Source organism: Mus caroli, unplaced genomic scaffold (genome assembly GCF_978045245.1).
Source record: "Mus caroli unplaced genomic scaffold, Mus_caroli_1 scaffold_9, whole genome shotgun sequence".
NCBI classification, from domain to species: Eukaryota; Metazoa; Chordata; class Mammalia; order Rodentia; family Muridae; genus Mus; species Mus caroli.
This window is the reverse complement of record NW_028227264.1, coordinates 62,103,476-62,121,225: the sequence shown is the minus strand read 5'-3', so window position 1 is coordinate 62,121,225 and position 17,750 is coordinate 62,103,476. Positions and strand designations below refer to the sequence as shown.

At 38.1% G+C, this 17,750-nt stretch overlaps 1 protein-coding gene across 5 annotated transcripts in view; it reads right to left on the bottom strand.

Moving 5' to 3' along the window:
* Ctnna3 (catenin alpha 3) overlaps positions 1-17,750 on the bottom strand; it is a 1,580,538-nt gene that overhangs the window by 1,082,827 nt on the left and 479,961 nt on the right. The gene's annotated exons all lie outside the window — the stretch shown is intronic.

Here is a 17,750-nt window from a genome sequence, read left to right as displayed (position 1 = left end):
CTGAGCTGTCTCCAGTACCCACCTCCAGGGCTACCCTGAAGAGTTGCTCATATTGAGTAGCAGTCTAACATGTCAGAGCTCATGAACAGGCTTACATTCCTGATGGGTTGGCTTTGTAGTATGAATTCAGATTATCTGAAGTTAACAGTAGAAGTTTCCAACTGCATCCATTACCATATGAGCTCAACACAGTTATACCTAAGTTGAGATGCCAAGCTCAGACGATTCAGGATTGATGTTTTAAAGGCTGTGACATCATCATGAAGGTGAGGTAGGCTAGCGATCAGCATTGTATTGAAAATACAGTGTCAGGGGAGGAGGAACGTTTGGAGAATTTAGTGGCAAATGAGCACCGGGAGGCTGATAGTTTATTTTTTAATGGTGTTCTGTGGCCTGCATAAGATTTTATTGTATGGTTAAAAAGCAGCTATATTTAATTTTTTTTTAAAAAATTAGAGTTAAATTCACATTTTAAAAGTTGGTTGCCATTATAAGGATATTGAGTGCACCAGCTATCCAGGACTTACTGAATTCTTGAATCCTTCCTACTCCCTAGAATTTATAGATTTCTTTCCATATATCTGTCTTCCTACAAAGCTGAATGACATTTTTGTACATGTATAAACCAGATTATATTTTAAATGCACAGGAGACCCTGTAAATAAAGGATCCTTGCAATAAACCCTTTTTGTTTTCTGATCGGAACTACCATATACTAATGTAATTTATCCATAAGGACATTGATCTCCATGCATCTTTGGATGTAGGATTCAACCCCCATACCATGTCACAGGGAATGCCCCTGTGCCCTCCTCTTAGGCTCTGATAATACATAAGGAAGATTTGTGTTCAGGTTCTAAAGCAGTCTACACAAAGGATCCCTGGCAGTCAGTTCTTCTTATTGATTTTAATCTGGATTAATCTGAAAAGTTATATGCAGCCAGAATACATAAAGTGGAGAAATTTACATTTGTTTGTTCAAACTTTTGCCAACCACCATATCCTTGAAATTATTGAGAGGCTTCAAAGTGGCCAGATTTACTGAATCATGACCTCTGAGACAATGCGTAACAAATGTGCTGTTAATACAGTGCTTGGGTATCATATGCCAGGGCACAGAGTCTACAAAAAAAAAAAAAAAAACATTGCTCCAATGATTCTTCCTTTTTCCTATATCATTATATCACCTTTTATTCTAATCTGAAAGTATTAGCCCAGTGCAAGCTAAGTTTCCCAAGCCTGGCTGCACTTTCGTCTTGGGTAGGGGAATATAAAGCAAACGGTAACAACACAGAAGTCACCCTGGGCATTTCCCACAAACTGAAGATGTGGCTCCTGTAACCCTCATAACAGGCAAATTTGAACCCGAGAGCTACTTTACTTCTTAGTTCCATTTCTGGGTAGCGACATAATAGTTAAAAAGATAGAGGTAGAGAGGTAAGGATGCATTTCTAGAGATCCATATCCAGGTCCCTGAGTGTCGGCCAGGTCTCCACTGAGACAGAGTCCCAGTAAGAAAATGACTGTCCTTGGACCTTGTTCCTCCCCCAGGTCGGGTCAGTTCTGCAGAGGAGACTTGTCTGGGAAGGCATTGATGCCTTTTATTCATATGATAAAAGGAACTGGGGAATTTTTCTTCTTAGCTGGAAAATTTCATTCCTCGGTTGCCTGGCATCATGGACTGGTAGCATGCATGATACGGCAGGTATTGTGTTCTCACCTCGTCTGGAAGCCATCTTAGAAAAGAGGGTTTAACAGAGTAAACTCAGGAGAGTTCAAAAGTTGTGAGTTCAGTAGTAGAGGATCCGTATCCGGGTTGTCAGACTCCAAGGATGTGCTCCACACACCCCAAACGCATTTTCAAACAAGAGAGAAGATTTTACACAATACAACCAGGCTTGACTGTGTTTAGGTTACAGAGGGTGTTAAATGCGACCAAAAATAAAAGTTTTCATCATTCCAATTTAGAAAATAACATTCTATAAAGATATCCTTGAAATCCCAAATTAATGTCTTGATGGAAACAAATGTCACTATCTCCTTGAGGTTTTATGCATTATTTCCTTAAAAATAAAATAAAATAAAATAAAGACCTGGACCAATAAGAAGACTCAGCAGGCAAAGGCACCTTCCTCTAAGCCTGACACCTAAGTGTTATCCCTAGAACCCAAGTGATGCAAAGTAGGACCTGCCTGTTTAAGTTGTTCTCTGACTCCACACTACTCACAAATCTCTCAAACACACACACACACACAATGTGCATGCACACACACACACACACACAGATGAGTACACACATATACATCTGTACACACAAACATAACACACAGATACACCTGGCACACATGTGCATGCATACACACATGTACACACATCCCCACATACAAACACAACACATAACATACACACACAAAAGGACGGAAAGGAAGAAAAGTTACCAAGAAGCCCTTCTAAAGATGAATATACAAAGTATCGTTATGTATCTTCATTTCCAAACATCTAAGCTCTATTTTAAAATTACAGCCCAAATGTAAATGATTATCCATATTACTTTTAGCTGACAATAAAATGGAGGCTACTAAAATTTTGTGGATGAATAGCTAATAAAGTAACCAAGTACAAATGACAAATATCAATATAACAAATATCAATATAACTTAGTGTCATACGATTTCAGATGGCAAACGGGTCAATTGGGTTGCAGAGGATTTCCCATGAATCATTTGAACTGACAATAGTCTATTTGTTTTGTCTTTTATTTGTTGAGACCAAGTCTCACTCTCTGTAATTCAGGCTGTCGGGGAACTTGCTATGTATTCCAGGCCTGCCTCAAACCCATGGCAATCCTTCTGCCTCAGCCTTCCAAGTGCTGGGATTACAGGTGTGAACCTACACCCACAGCTCACAGAAATATCCTTTCTTTGTATTAATACTGACAAGTGAGAAGGGATCTTGGAATATGCTGCATAAAGAGGATCATCCGTGAACCTGCAGACTCCGACCATATTATGCACATTTAATATATGATTTCAAGAAAAAAGTAAATATGAAGAAGGTAAAGGTATTTTTCAACTTCTTTTAAAGCTCCCATCTTCAAGTCTTTCTCAATCAGTTATCCATAATGATTCTTAAGTAATGCCTTGATGGTGCTGGTGTTTCCAGCAGCTTTGTATTAAACTAGAGCTGCCTCCATTTCTCCTTAAATTTGCAACAACAGCAAAACACACACACACACTGCAATATCTCTAGGAACTGATATTAGTATTCTACTCTAAAACACTATCTGAACATACAACATCATCATCAACAGGTCTACATAGTAAAACATGATGACCCACACCTATGGGCCCTAATCCATGGCTGTGACTGGCAGAACAGGGCTATACATCTAAAGCGATTCATACTCCAGCAAATGGAGACCCTCATTACATCTGCTCACTCTGAAGTTTCATCCAAAATACCTGGAATGATTCTGCTTGTGGACTGCAAACATGTTCCTGGCATCAGGTTGAAGGTGTGAAAGACAAGGAAGACAACAGGAAAGCAAGATGAGAGGTGAGCTGGGGAGTAGAGTCTGAAACAGATGATGCACAGGCTATGGCTGCAAATAAGCCTTGGAATGTTTAAAGCAACTGCTGCCACCAAATGCCATCGACAGCAGCCAGTGAAGATGCTGAGGAGAAAGGAACACAGGTATTTGTGCTTTTAAACATCTCCATGTACAGGCTCTCTGTAGGGGAAAAAAACCCAACTCTCTTCTACATTAATTTCATCTTTGAATTTGATTTTTGATGTATTTCATTTCCACGTATTAGACAATGTTATCTGTCTTTCAATAGCTTGATCAAAATACCCAAGAAAGCAATTTAAAGGGAGGCAGGATTTATTTTGGCTTATAGTGTCAGAGAGTTCAGTGAAGAGTCGCCCCAATACTCTATGAGAATACAACAGAAATTTAGTTTGGAGCCACTTCTTTTAAACCCTTTAACTTTTCAGCTGAATGGTTTTCAGTTAAGCTAAAGACATGCTTTCTATAACTAAAAATATCAATATTGCAATTATGAAAATGTGGTTTTGTTGTCAACCCCTTACTTTGGGGCCAGACTTGGGACAGTTGATCGTACTCGATAATTCCCACCAAAAGGAATGTATACTTGCTTCTTGAAAGAAGGACTTGAAACCAAACATGGAAAAAGTAACAGATCACAATGTGGTCAGCTTAAAGAAACACTACAGAATGCTCACGCTTTGAGCATTTCATCTTTATTAATCCACTTGTTAACTATTCTGATTATTATGGATAATAGGATAACAAGAACTCTAAGGAATTAAGTAATGTTGTCTTAGTCTTTTTTGTTTGTTTGTTTTTCTTTTTGTTTTTTCGAGACAGGGTTTTTCTGTGTAGCCCTAGCTGTCCTGGAACTCAGCAATCAGCCTCCCTCTGCCTCCCAAGTGCTAGGATTAAAGGTGTGCGCCACCACTGCCCAGCTGTCTTCATCTTAAGAAACCAAAAAAAAAAAAAAAAAAAAGATGAAGCAAAAAATAATTAAAGAATATGAGGCTGGTAAAAGGAGCCAAGGATTCAAAAACAAGTGAAGGCTATATTGATAGAACAATCCCTACTAACCGACCACCTGGTGTCCACCTCATGAGCAGCACTACTGAATTTAAAAGTCTCTACATTTAATTAGGGCTCAAACATTTGCCATGTTTGTTTTCAATTCTACTCTGTGTATGCTCCAATTCTACCAAGTGTATTCTTTCTTCAGTGAGGACAAATGAAGCATATTAATTCTCTGTGGGAATAACTCTCAACAAAGTAATAATAATCCATTCTGAAGGCTAACTCAGGGAAGCATGCTAGTTCAATATGATTGTGTGGACTGAATAAAATGACTTCTTAGAAGCAAACCATTAGAAAACATTCATCTGGTAAAAAGAAGTTGCTCTTTTGCTTCATGTGAAACTGATTCATTTTCTTTTGTTTTTTTTTTTTTTCAGATATTTCATTCTTTGGGTAAGTACTGGTGAACACTAACCAGAATTTTTCTTCTGTAAACCAAGTCCTTTGGTAGTTGCACTCTACTTAATAAAGAAGCTAACAGAAAACATAACTAAACGTCAAGATCAGACTCATTTCAGAGACAGAGACAAGTCAGGACTGCAACTCAAATTTACTTGGAGTTATCTTCACCAAAATAAAACAATTTTATAAACATGCTGATGTTTGACAATGCATAGGGCTGTTTCTTTGTTATATAGGAACAATGATCTATTAACCCTTTCTTCTAAAGGCCTGTTCAAACAGATATCATTCAAGCAAGGAAGAAAAGAATATGCCTAAGCAGCTACTTTAGTTCTATTTTATAACTTTTTGGGGGGTGGAGGAAGGTTGTTGCTAGTAGTCCAGGCTGGCTTGAAACTGGTAACAGACTTCCAAGTCCCCAACACCATGCCTCAGCCTCCTGTTGTTGACCACACATGAATAGGTTACTCACATACTTTTTTTAAAAAATTAAAAATGTATTCATTGAGTTTTTCTTATCACTTGGAGTATTGTAATTATTTTCAGTGGTGTGAGCTACAAATTCTCATTCACAAATATCTGGTGCATTTGTGTTGATCTGTGTATATGTACATGGATGCATATGTGTGCAGCTCTGTGTGTATGTTCTCTCTTTCTCTGTCTCTCTCTCTCTCCCTCTCTCTCCCCTCCATCCGCACCATTCATCCTTTGTGTTTGTGTGTCTCTGTATATGTATATGTATATGTGTGTGTTTATGTGTGTGTATGCATGTGTGAGTGTTATGTGTGTCTGTGTGTATGCGTGTATAAGTGAGTGTATGTGTGTGTGTCTCTGTGTATGTATGTGTCTGTGTATGTGTGTGTATATATGAGCATGTGAGTGTGTATATGTGTATATGTGTGTTTATATGTGCAGATGTATGTGTATGTGAGTGTATGTGTGTGTATGTGTATGTATGTGTCTGTGTATGTGTGTGTATATATGAGCATGTGAGTGTGTATATGTGTATATGTGTGTTTATATGTGCAGATATATGTGTATGTGAGTGTATGTGTGTGTGTCCGTGTGTGTATGTGTATGTTGATGTATATTTATATATATGAGTGTGTGTGTATGTTGTGTGTGTATGTGTGTAAACGTATGTTTGTGTGTGTGTGTGTGTGTGTGTGTGTGTGTGCGTGTACCAACATCTGGGTCTCCCTCAAATGCTCGCTCCTTATTTTTGAGAGATGGTCTCTCACTGAACCTTGTAGTCCCTGAACCTGGCAGTCACAAACTGGACTGACGTGACATCAAGCACTGAGGACCCAACTTTCCCAATCACACACATGCTCCACTTGTGTGTGCATTCATAAAAGCCAGCACTGTTGGCTTTTAAGTGAGTGGTAGGTGTTCAGATTTCAGTCCTCATGCTTGTGTGGCAGGCATGTCTGAGCCATTTCCTTGACACAGCTAAACTTTGTCACAATTCTTTGTTGCTTTCTTTTATTTTAAATTAATCGAGTATTTACTTGTTTATGTGACCTTTACTATATAACATGCCAAGGGCCAGGATAACAGAGGGATGCAATGCCTGAAAGTCAGTAAGAAAGCAGGACTTACTTCAGTGTTTGTAAACTTGAAGCTTGTCTACGATGCTACAGAAAGAAGGTAGAGAATGCTGAGTTCTGCTGGGAAGAGGCTGGAAAAGAACCATAGAGGAAATGCTATTCAAGTTCCCGGATGGTGGCAACCACATAAGTCATATATGACAGGCAGGTGCCACCCTGGTCCTCCAACTTAGGGTCTAGAAGTATATGTCTTTGAGAATTAAATTCTGAAACAGAGGGACCATGCTTTCTCTGCCCAGGACCCTGGCCCCAACATAACTCTTTAGTGCCTTCTAATTTGAAGCTTCAAACATGCCATGACTGCTGAGCGGTTATGTGCAATTCTATCAACTAAATGAAATGAGTAATTAAATTACTAAATAATAGAGAAGTGTCAGAAGGATTATTTCCTTTGTTTTATATTTAAAATGTCCATTGATTTTTATACTCATATAAATATAACATATATTATATTTTAATATTTATATTTAAAATTCCAGACTATGTCAAATATCCTGTTCTTAGTTTAGGACTCTTGTTAGAGTATGGTGTCAAAACTGTATGTGTAAGTTTTCACTACCAACTGGTTATGGCATAAAACATACAAAAATGAGTGAAAATTGTATTATATGTAGAGCCTTCTGTATGTTATTTCATTATAAGGAGAGACAGGGAGAGAGAGAGACAGAAAGACAGAGACAGAGAAAATGAGTTCACATAAAGCAACAAGTAGACTCGTATCATTAACTTTAAGTGTTCTCTATCATTAACTTTAAGTGTTTCTCCTTAGCAAACACTGCTTTTATAAGAATAACATTATTCCCAAATGATCTCAGTGTTTATCTGATGCTTAAGGGAGATTTTTGCTAAGTCCTAAAGAAAGCATCATTCTTAACTAAGCCAAGCTGAAACAGTATTAGTGAAATCAACATTCAGTTCAAGGTGTGGCCTTCTGATATTTCTTCATAGGAAAAGATTTTAATTTTAGGATTCCAGAGCATCAGTACCGACATGAAGGGAACTCTTTGTGAGTAAAGCTATCTTTATGAACGCCTAGGGGATAGTGCCTAATCTAGAACACTCTTCAAGTTGTATATAGGCTGCCATTGAGCGTCCCCAGTGCATGTATCATTATATTCAGATGATTATTTTTCAAAGACAAATTGCATGTAAGTTCTTTCTCTAATCTAGACAGTTATTCCCATTGTGGTTCATGCTCTGTGGCAGGAAATGAGTCCCCAAGTTAATTCACTGGCTTATTACTCATTCTAGTAACCACCTGCAGCATCAATGACATGATCACTTTGGTGTCATTTTAACTATTTTTACTTGAGTGTCTGAGGATCTATCATGTGTGGTCATGTCCATAGAGGCCAGAAGGGGTTATTAGATGCCCCAGAGCTGGATGGTGGTTACACCTGGTGGTCAGGCACCCAACATGAGTGCTGGGAAACAAACTCACATCCTCTGGAAAAGCAGCTGGCATTCTTAACCACTGAGCCCTCTATCCAGCCCCTGTCAATAGTTTTTAAGTGGCATAGAAGCAAGGTCTCTAATTTCTTAGTGACTATAAACCTCATTGTGACAGCTTTTGGTCTCTGATGTATCACAATTGATCTTCTAAATGCCAGTTGAGAGACAGCAGAACTCTGGGAAACTCTAGTTTATCAGGAAAATGGTTTTCATTTCATTGGGGATGGTGAGCTGTTGGGATGAATATGAAGTAGTGATATTTCTACTTCTGGATGGAGCTAAGTAGAGCAGGATGGGATGGGAATGACCAATAATTAGGCAAACAGTCTCTAAAAAGACTGAAAGATGCTAGCTCATCTCCACAAAGCTGGGTGTGGTGCCCACCTGCTATTCCAGCATTTGAGGGACTAATGCAGGCAGACACTGAGTTTAAGACCTGCCTAGGCTCCAGGGGAAGAACCTGTCTTCAAAGAAAAATGCTCTCCACCTGCCAGCCAGAGCTTGGAAGCTGGCAGACTGGGACACTAAAAGAATTTCCAGTCTAAATGGTCTCCACCATTCCCCTTCATGACTGTACCCTTCATGACCTCTCATACTTTCCAGTGACTTGTGTATTTTTTTTGAAAAAAAATTAAATGTTTTCTTTATTTGTAATTGAAAAGTAATTATATTTATGAGGTATAATGTGATTTTGATTTATGTATACATGATATAAAGAATCAGTCCACTTAATTAACATATATGGTTATCACCTTATGCTTTTCAGTTGAGAACACTAAATATCTATTCTTTTTTATCTTCAGCATATTTATACATGTTCTGTAATATTCATCATCCAATCAGTTGAAATATGAAATCCTGGCCTGAAAAAATCTATCATACATGTTAGCATTCTATGTCCATCCCAAATACTTGAGGTTTTTTTTTTTCATTTTTTTAAGTTAAAACAACTACATGATAAAAGTGCTTTAAACTAGTAATCATAAGGAGATGGGAAATATTTATTTCTGTTGCATTCCTCACAGTATATCAAGCCTGCTATGAATTTCATCCTCCAAAATCCCCACCTTTAATGCAACAAAAGTCACAATGGAAATCAGAGAAAGAGAAGAAGAACATGGAAAAGTGCTGGACACGGGTAATGACCTGTAGGAAAGAGGAATCAGCCCAGATGATCATTAATCAGCTGAACAGCACAAGGTGTAGACTTTAAATTTCTCCATGACAGGCTATAGGTGACCCTGGTAGAAAAGTAAGCAAATAACAATAGCAGAGTCCTTAAACAGAAGAAGGAAAATAGCCTACAGTTCTGCATTATCCACTCCTCCTCTGACTCATGTTTCTGTCATGCCTTCCTCTCCTGTTGAAGTTTAACATACAACATACACACGTGTTCCTAAAACACCAAGGATAGCAAAACTGGGGAGAGACAGCTGCACACCTCCCAGGGTGAAAATTCCAATATTATAATGATCTTTTATTAGCTTACCAAGAAGAGGACAAGGAAGTCCAGATTGAACCCAAAACCAGATTATGCAGCCAAACCTGGATAGCAAAGTGAGCCTTTAAGTAAATAGAATATACCAGGTTTGAGAAAATTCTGACCTGACACAAAAGTTCTCTTTGACAAAGACCCTTTGATGCTTGCTATAAAAGCAGCTTTTACCCTGCTAGCCCTTCTGTGTTAGAACTTCTGTGATCCCTTGAGAATAATCAAAGGCCAGGTTTTGCATAGCTGTGTATGTGACATTCAATAAAGATCCAGTAAGATGGGTGGGGATTACTTTTCAAATGTTTTCAGTATTTATTATGAGATTATTTTTCTCAAATCACTGCACAGTTAAAAAGCTGCTTGTGGAAGTGTATTACAATACAGTTACTATACAAAGGGGTCCTCATAATTACTGGAAGGAATGGTAGAAAAATAGAAATCTTTTGTTGGTCATCCCTACACCTCACTACAGACACATGGTACCCCAAAAAACACACAGTCTACTCAGGAATACTGTTATCATTTTCTAATAAAAAGAAGGTATCCACACTATTCACCTGTCACTGATTATAAAATTCCCAAATGGCCAGTTTCTTACCAAAGCATTTAAGCCATTTCATTCCAGAAGAAAAATCACTTAGAAGTAAGAGTTCTGGTTAGCAATGAATTATATACAAGTCATTCAGGCACAGTATTTCAATCACTTCAGTATTTTTACCTTCCCTCTCCCCCCAAAAATTGTGTGCCAGTAATGAGGCATGAAAAGCTATTAACTGAACCATTCACACATCAAATGGATGCTGTTGTCAGTTTGTTCTCTCAATGGAAATAATGAACAACTGATTTATTTATAACTAGTAATTATGATAATACACCTTCGTTTTCCTTCATCTCATTACAGTAGAGATACATAGTGATTATCTGATGTCATACCCAACCTAAAACTATTTTTGTAACTTTTATAGATTTGGCTCCCTCATTTCACTTTCCATTTTGATTTTTTATCTTTCCCATTGATGGAATTGATCCGTACCCTCGACTTAATAGAGGCTGAAGTGTGAATTCTAAGTCAGTGGAGAATATACGTGTATATGTACAAAATCACTATAAAATGACATTTCTCGGCATTTACTTAGTAAGTTCACATTTGTTTTTCCTTTCTGTGACGAAAATAAACAGACCCAGAAAGGAAAGATGAAGGAGGCTAGCTTGCTCTTAGAGAGGCAAGGGGGTCTAGATGATGACTCAGTTGGAAATGTGCCAGTCACGCAGCTATTAAAGACCTGAGTTCAAATCTCCATCTTGTGTCTATAATTCCAGTGCTGAAGGAGAAACAAAACACAGAAGATCCATGAACCTCAGGGGCAAGCCACTCAACCAAGCCATTGAGGTACGGATCCCGTGAAAGAACCTTCTTTTCAAGTGTAAGATGGAAAATAAATGAAGAAGAAATAAGGCATCTATGTCTGGTCTCCTCTCACACACAGGCACCCAGAGATAAACGGGTACACCCACCCACATGAACACAGGCATACGCCACATGAAAAAAATTAAAATCTAATGGAGAGCACTTTGTTTCATTGGCAATGCGATTGTTTAAAATTTGAGAGCAGATAAGAATGTGCCTTTTGAACATTTCTAATTCTATAATAGTTTTTTTCTTGGATAAATATTAATATTTTCAATTCCTGCTACATGACATTATACCTATACACTGGACTCTGTCTGGACTTGTTCATGTGGGGTTGGGGGAGCTGTTTCTATTTAATAGAAACTTCCATTTTTAAAAGTATGTATCCCTTTCACAGAAAATCATTTTTAAGACAGTGTGTAAGAACTGCATTGCATAACTATATCTAGAAAGTTAAAACTCCTGCCGACAAATGGTTCTGTTCTACTCCCAAGGAGGAACAGAGAGACGTCCTATATTCTTGCTATCGTGGTTTAGGAATCCAACACTGGGTCACAGTCAGCAACTCTACAGTCAGAGAAAACTTCCACTTCCTGGTGGAGTGGCCCATCTCTCTCATTTTTCACGCCTTTTGAAAATAAAGATTTTTCTCTTCCTAATTTTACTTGGCTAACCTTATGCATCCTTTACAATAAGCAGTATATATTATTTTGAAAATATATGCACAAGCAAATAAGCTAAGGATGCAGTTATCTACAGTCATTCTTTTCCTTTTATTGAAAATATATTTTTCATACAATATATTCTGATCAGGTTTTCCCTTCCCCTGACTCCTTTCAGATCCACCCCACCTTGACTTCCATCCAAATTCATAATTCACACACTTTTTTCTCTCTTTTGTTAGAAAACAAGCAGACATCTAAAAAATAATAAGATAAAACAAACTACAAAAAAGAAATAAGACCCCAGAAGAAAAAGGAGAAGAAAAATAACCAAAGAAAAGGCTTAAGAAGCATATATAGGCACAGAGACACACACAGACACACAAGCAAAATACCAAAAGACACACACAAAAAACCAGAAACTATACTATATACATAAAATATCTGCAAAGTGAAAAACAAAACAAAACCAACAACAACAAAGCAAAAGCATTCTGGAACCAAAAAAAAAAAAAATCTCCAAAATATAATTAAGTTCATTTTGTGTTAGCCATTGACTGCTGGGCAAGAGGCTTGACCACAAGAGTGGCTTGTATATCCAGTGAGATTTGGTTGGAGAAAATCTGCAAGTAATTATCAATTGCAGATAGCTTCTAGGTTTGGCATGGGGGGGGGGGGGTGCAGGGGGTGTTGTGTGTGCTTCCTCTCTCGGTGCTGAGACCTCATCTGGCTTAGACCAAAGCAGGGCCTGTGTGTGTAGCCACACAGCATCACTTGTGATCCTTACAGCATCACAACCTTATCTTTATTTACTTTTCTTCTTAGCATCATGCCTGCTCTTCCCATTATCTTATTAATAATCCATTCTTGGTTTGCAAGTTACCTATTAACAGCTGTGGTAAAATGAATCACACATGCACATGCACTCGTGCACACACACACACACACACACACACACACACATGGGGTGGGGGGAGAGAGAGAACACTCATCTGTCCATATATGAGTCAAATGTAAAGCTCATTAAACAGAGACATACATATGTTCAATACATTTTTCCAATATAAAGAATATAGTCTTAGTTGCTGAATTAAAAGGTCTGACAGAGTAAAGTTCAGAAGAGATAGCTACCTATGGTGACATTTTAATTTCTCAATATCTTGAAAGATATTTTCTTGATGAGTTAAATATTAGATTGATATTAAGTTATTATGTTTTAATTAAAACTTACCATGTTTTATTCACAGTCAAGTTACCCCTTGTAGTTAAAAAAACAAAACAAAAAACCATATCTATACCCAGTCCCAGACATTCATTTTCCAGTGCCTTGGACCATCAGACTCTCTTTCTGAGCTGCTCATCTGTCCTCCCCAATCCAGCACCAAATCAAAGTATCAGCATCTGTTTTCCAATGATACCCAAGATCATCCCTATGATGCCTTAGAGACAGTTTCATGATTTGATTTAAAGCATTGTCTTCCATAGATACCAAGACAATTGGGGTTCAACTGTGAGTCAGCTTCTGCATCTAAAACCAATTGCACTTACAACGTGACTAAGAAATAAATAAACAACCCCTCACAGTTAAGGTTTAAAATTGTTCTAGCTTGCTTCTGTCAGGTGATAGAACCCTCAATAAAAGCAACTTAGCAGAAGAAAGGGTTTATCTGACTTACAGGTGACAGACCATCATCTAATAAAGCCCAGACAGGAACCTGGAGATAGGACTGAAGTAGAACAGAAGCAGATGCCATGGAAATCCCTGATTTTTTTTTCTTGTGGTTAGACAAATTAGCGTTTTTATATAACCCAGGACCTACATGAGACTTGCTTACTGGACAATCTGATAGAGGCATTTTCTCAAGTGAGGTTCCCTTTTCCCAGAGGACTCTAATTTGTGTCAAGTTGACCAACATGACAACAGCAGCAGCAACAACAAACAATAATCAAAACAATAACAACAACAACAACAACAACAACAAACCTAACCACTCATTTAAATCAGTTTTGGGTTGCATCCATGATTATTTGCGTCACTGGAGTTTGTGTGGAAAATTAAATAGCTGCTTTTCTTCCCTTCTCCTCAGCCTGTTGAAGAACTGAGTCAGATCTTGCTAGAGTCAACTCTTCCCTGGATGTGACTCTGGGGTTCACAGGAGCTGCATTTGTTGTTGTGTGGAGTAATTTACCATAAATATCCTATATTGCAGTATTTGAACATGTGTCAGGCGATAATATGTTTCCCCAATACAAATGAATGTGAAATACAAAAATATACCTTGAAATTGTTAAAAATCCTTCCAAGGAGTGACTTTTTCCCGTGATAGAACATTGATCGTTCAAGCTGAGTGGCAACCTTTTAATATCAGCAGTCTTTCAGAGCTTTTGAAATGTCACCACCAAAATTAATATAAATATCTCAGGTGGGTAAAGGAGACACGGCTTGGACAGGTCCTCTCTTGGAAAGCAAGAAACAGGGGACCCACGTGGGCATCAACCTCCGTTCCCTTCCATTTTTTTTTCCTGTGTTCTGTAAAAGACCTCTTCTCCTACAGAGTCGTTACCCCCACTCTGCAAAATAGCTCGAAGAGCTAGAAAGAAATTGGACTGGAATTGGGATTCTGAGAAGAAAGGATGAAGCTTATATGAAGGAAACAAACAAGTAATATGATAAACTCAACTGTATTTACAAGGGCGAGTTTAGATAAATCTGAGCATCTGACGTCACTGTCTATATGCGCATGCGCATGCCTGGAGGCATGTGCGTGCATGCATGCGTGCGGGTAGGTGGTGTGTGCATGGAGGAGTCATCTCTCTACCTCCTTCCTCTTGCCTCCTCGTACTTCCCCTGCATCCTCCTTCCACTTCCTGTCTCTCTCTCTCTGCCTCTGCCTAAATTGCTGGTTTTAAAGGCATGACCACAGTGTCCAATTTCATTAAAATATTATGAAACTTGAAAATGTGTGTGTGTGTGTGTGTATTTCATGCTTTATTCATCTTGTTTATGTGACTGATAAATATCCACAGCAGATAAACCAGAAATATTGTAATTTGCCACTGTTTCTATGTACTCGGATTATATGTGACTGATCATGCCTATTTATACACATCTATCTACATCTATATCAACATAAGTGTGTATATGCATATTTGAATATATTGTATCGTGTTCTTCTACATTTGTACTTCCATTCCATATTCACCGAGAACTTACTGTGTTCAAGACCACTGTGGATTGAAAGAAAAGACTCGAAGGATAGAAAGGGGGGAAGTTAAAAACACTTAAATGAGACTCTATTCAAATCCAAATTAAGAACTTTAATTATAAATAATGAAAACGATGGTGATTAAAAAACCTAAGCCGGGTTGTGGTGCCCTAAGCAATAGAGTAAAATATAATTCCCTGGGTAGGAACAACTTGACCTTCGCCACGCTCAACTTGCTCCTTGAACTTATGATTCCTTAACTAAAAATATAGATGAGAGTAAGCCATGTGATCTTCAGATTCTTCAAGCTCCACCATTAGGGAAAAGTATAGGCCATAAGTTTGATTTAAAGTGGAAGCTGAAAGCACATTCTTCACCTGGAATGGCTTCTTGGGCGAACATCCGGGCCAGCGAACCTGAATCCCATCTCCTTGTCCCTTCCTGGATTCTAAACTGATGGAGGCAATGGCTAACAGTGAAACGGGGCTGAGGAGTTAGGACTCACAGACAGGACTTTGTCTAAAGACTTGACAGAATTGCTTCTGCAAACCTCAAATCTGCAAACATCAGCAAAGGCAAAGACCGAACGAAAGAGTGAGGAGACTAAGAAGTTAAGAAAACAACAGAGAAAAAGGTGTGGATCTTTTCTTGCCCAAACTTTTATTAAAAAAAAAAAAAAAAACACACCTTGTGGTATCTCATTCAGAATTTTTTTTAACGTGAAATTTTCGATTACGAATTCAAGAAAACCACAGGATAAGCTGTCAAGTTTTATCACTAATTTGCAAGGCCTCAATTTGAAAAAGAAAAGGTTTGTGATAAAAGTCAAGGTTAAATGAAACTCTGTGAAGCTGTACAGTTAGGTTAATGACGAGCAGCCTCGGGGGATCGTTGCTAGCACAGGTGTTCAATATATTTATTAATGGTTTGGAAGGGTACTGAACATTATGGATACACATTCGCATGGCTGCAGAGATATTTATAGCCATCAGAACAGGTGAATGGCTGCTTTTCTTGACCCATTCGAAAGCAATCACTTGGCATACTGTAGCAAGCAAAGGTCAACAAGAGAAAATTCCTGTGAAGTAGGTGGGATCAAACAAGTTTTCTTTATATGATAATAGCTTCAAAAATAGTTGTTGCCTTGCAGGCACGAGTGGGCATGTCTAAGACATCTGTCTTGCAAAGAGCTCTTTGCAGGTGGGGGGGAAAAGAAACCCAGGAAATGAAGAATGCAAAAAATAGTTACCTATATCTTTGTCTATTGATAAAAATTTTTAGGAGAGATTTATTCAAATGGATAAGACTGTTGGGGAAAGCGGTACATCCTCAAACTCCACGCTGGGATTATCTGGAGATTTTAGAGTTTCCCATCAGCCTTCACTCCTCCCAAAACCCACTCCCTGAAGTCCCAGCTCCATCTAGGATGGGAATGAAGGCAATGGCACCCCTGCCTTGCTCTCTTCTCAATGACTTTACTGACATTAAGTTTTGTGATAATAATCCTGTATAATTCTTTATAGCCTCCCCTCACCCTAGCAACGCTTAGTCATTCTGCATGTATGACAAAATATTAAGTGGAATAAAGTAATTGGCAAAGAACAACATAGTTTAGATTATGAGTCATTCGTTCAAACTCTTTTCTGCATCTGCATAATATTTTATCTAAGGAATGGGGGTGACAAGAAGAGCAAACAGAGAAAAAACTTGAAGCCTTCACTTAACTAATTTTCTAGGAACATGTAATAATACTTTCAGTTGCTATTTAAAAATAGGTTTCATGTAGCCCACACTGGCCTCAAAATCATTTTAAGTCTCAGTCTGACCTTGGACTTCTAGCCTCACCCCCACCCCCCTCTACCTTCCAAGTGCTAAAATTAAAGGGTTTCCATTGTGCCCAACTTAAAATATTGTGTTCTATTTGTCTCTTTGTTGCAGTATTTTAACCTATAGATCATGGTAACCTTGAACTCATGGGAATCCTTCTGCCTCATCTTCCAAGTTTTGAGGTTGTGCAATAAACCACTTCATCTGTTGTGATACTTTTAAAATTAAATCACCACTTTCTTGTGCTTTTCTACTAGGACGAAAATGCAGACATAGCATGTGAAAAATGCTTACCTAGACTTCCAAAGTTCAGAGAAAAGGAAAACAGTCTTAGACTATTTGGAACTATGAAACCAGAACAAGAGTGAAGCCAAATGTGAAGCCAAGGCACCTACCACATCTTCTCCAACCAGTGAATCTATTGATGATGGAGCTATTTGGCATCAATAATATATTTTTAATTATGACACACAATGCTATTGAACATTTAATAGATGATATAATCAAGTAAACGTCATTTTTTAAATTTTGCTTGGAAAGGTATGTGTTGACATTGCATCATCTGCTTCTTGTTTGTTTTTTTTTAATTTACTGGGTTTGTGTGTGTGTGTGTGTGTGTGTGTGTGTGTGATTTTGAGTCCCTTTCTTGTGACTAGATATTAACTGTACAATATAGTGGCCTTAACAGTGACTTCAGTGACTTGTCAAGCATGAACACAGTGTATATAGTATTTGCTCATGTTATTATTATACTCCCCACCCTTTCCCAAGTCCCCACTCTCCCAAGCCCACCCTTCTCATGTGCCTTCTTTAGCAGACTCCAAACGCTGTATTTGCCTTTTCCAGTTCTCTCTTATGTCACTTGACATAATAATGTCTGCTTCCATTTTGCTACAGATGACAAATTTTTATTCTTTGTCTTTTATTCTAAATAGATGGATAATTCCCTATTGTGTGTGCATGACACATTTTCTTTTGCATTCATCCATTGATATGCACCTGGGCAGACTCCATGGCACAGCAACTGTAAACAGAGCCCTGGTGAACATGGATGAGTAGATGTC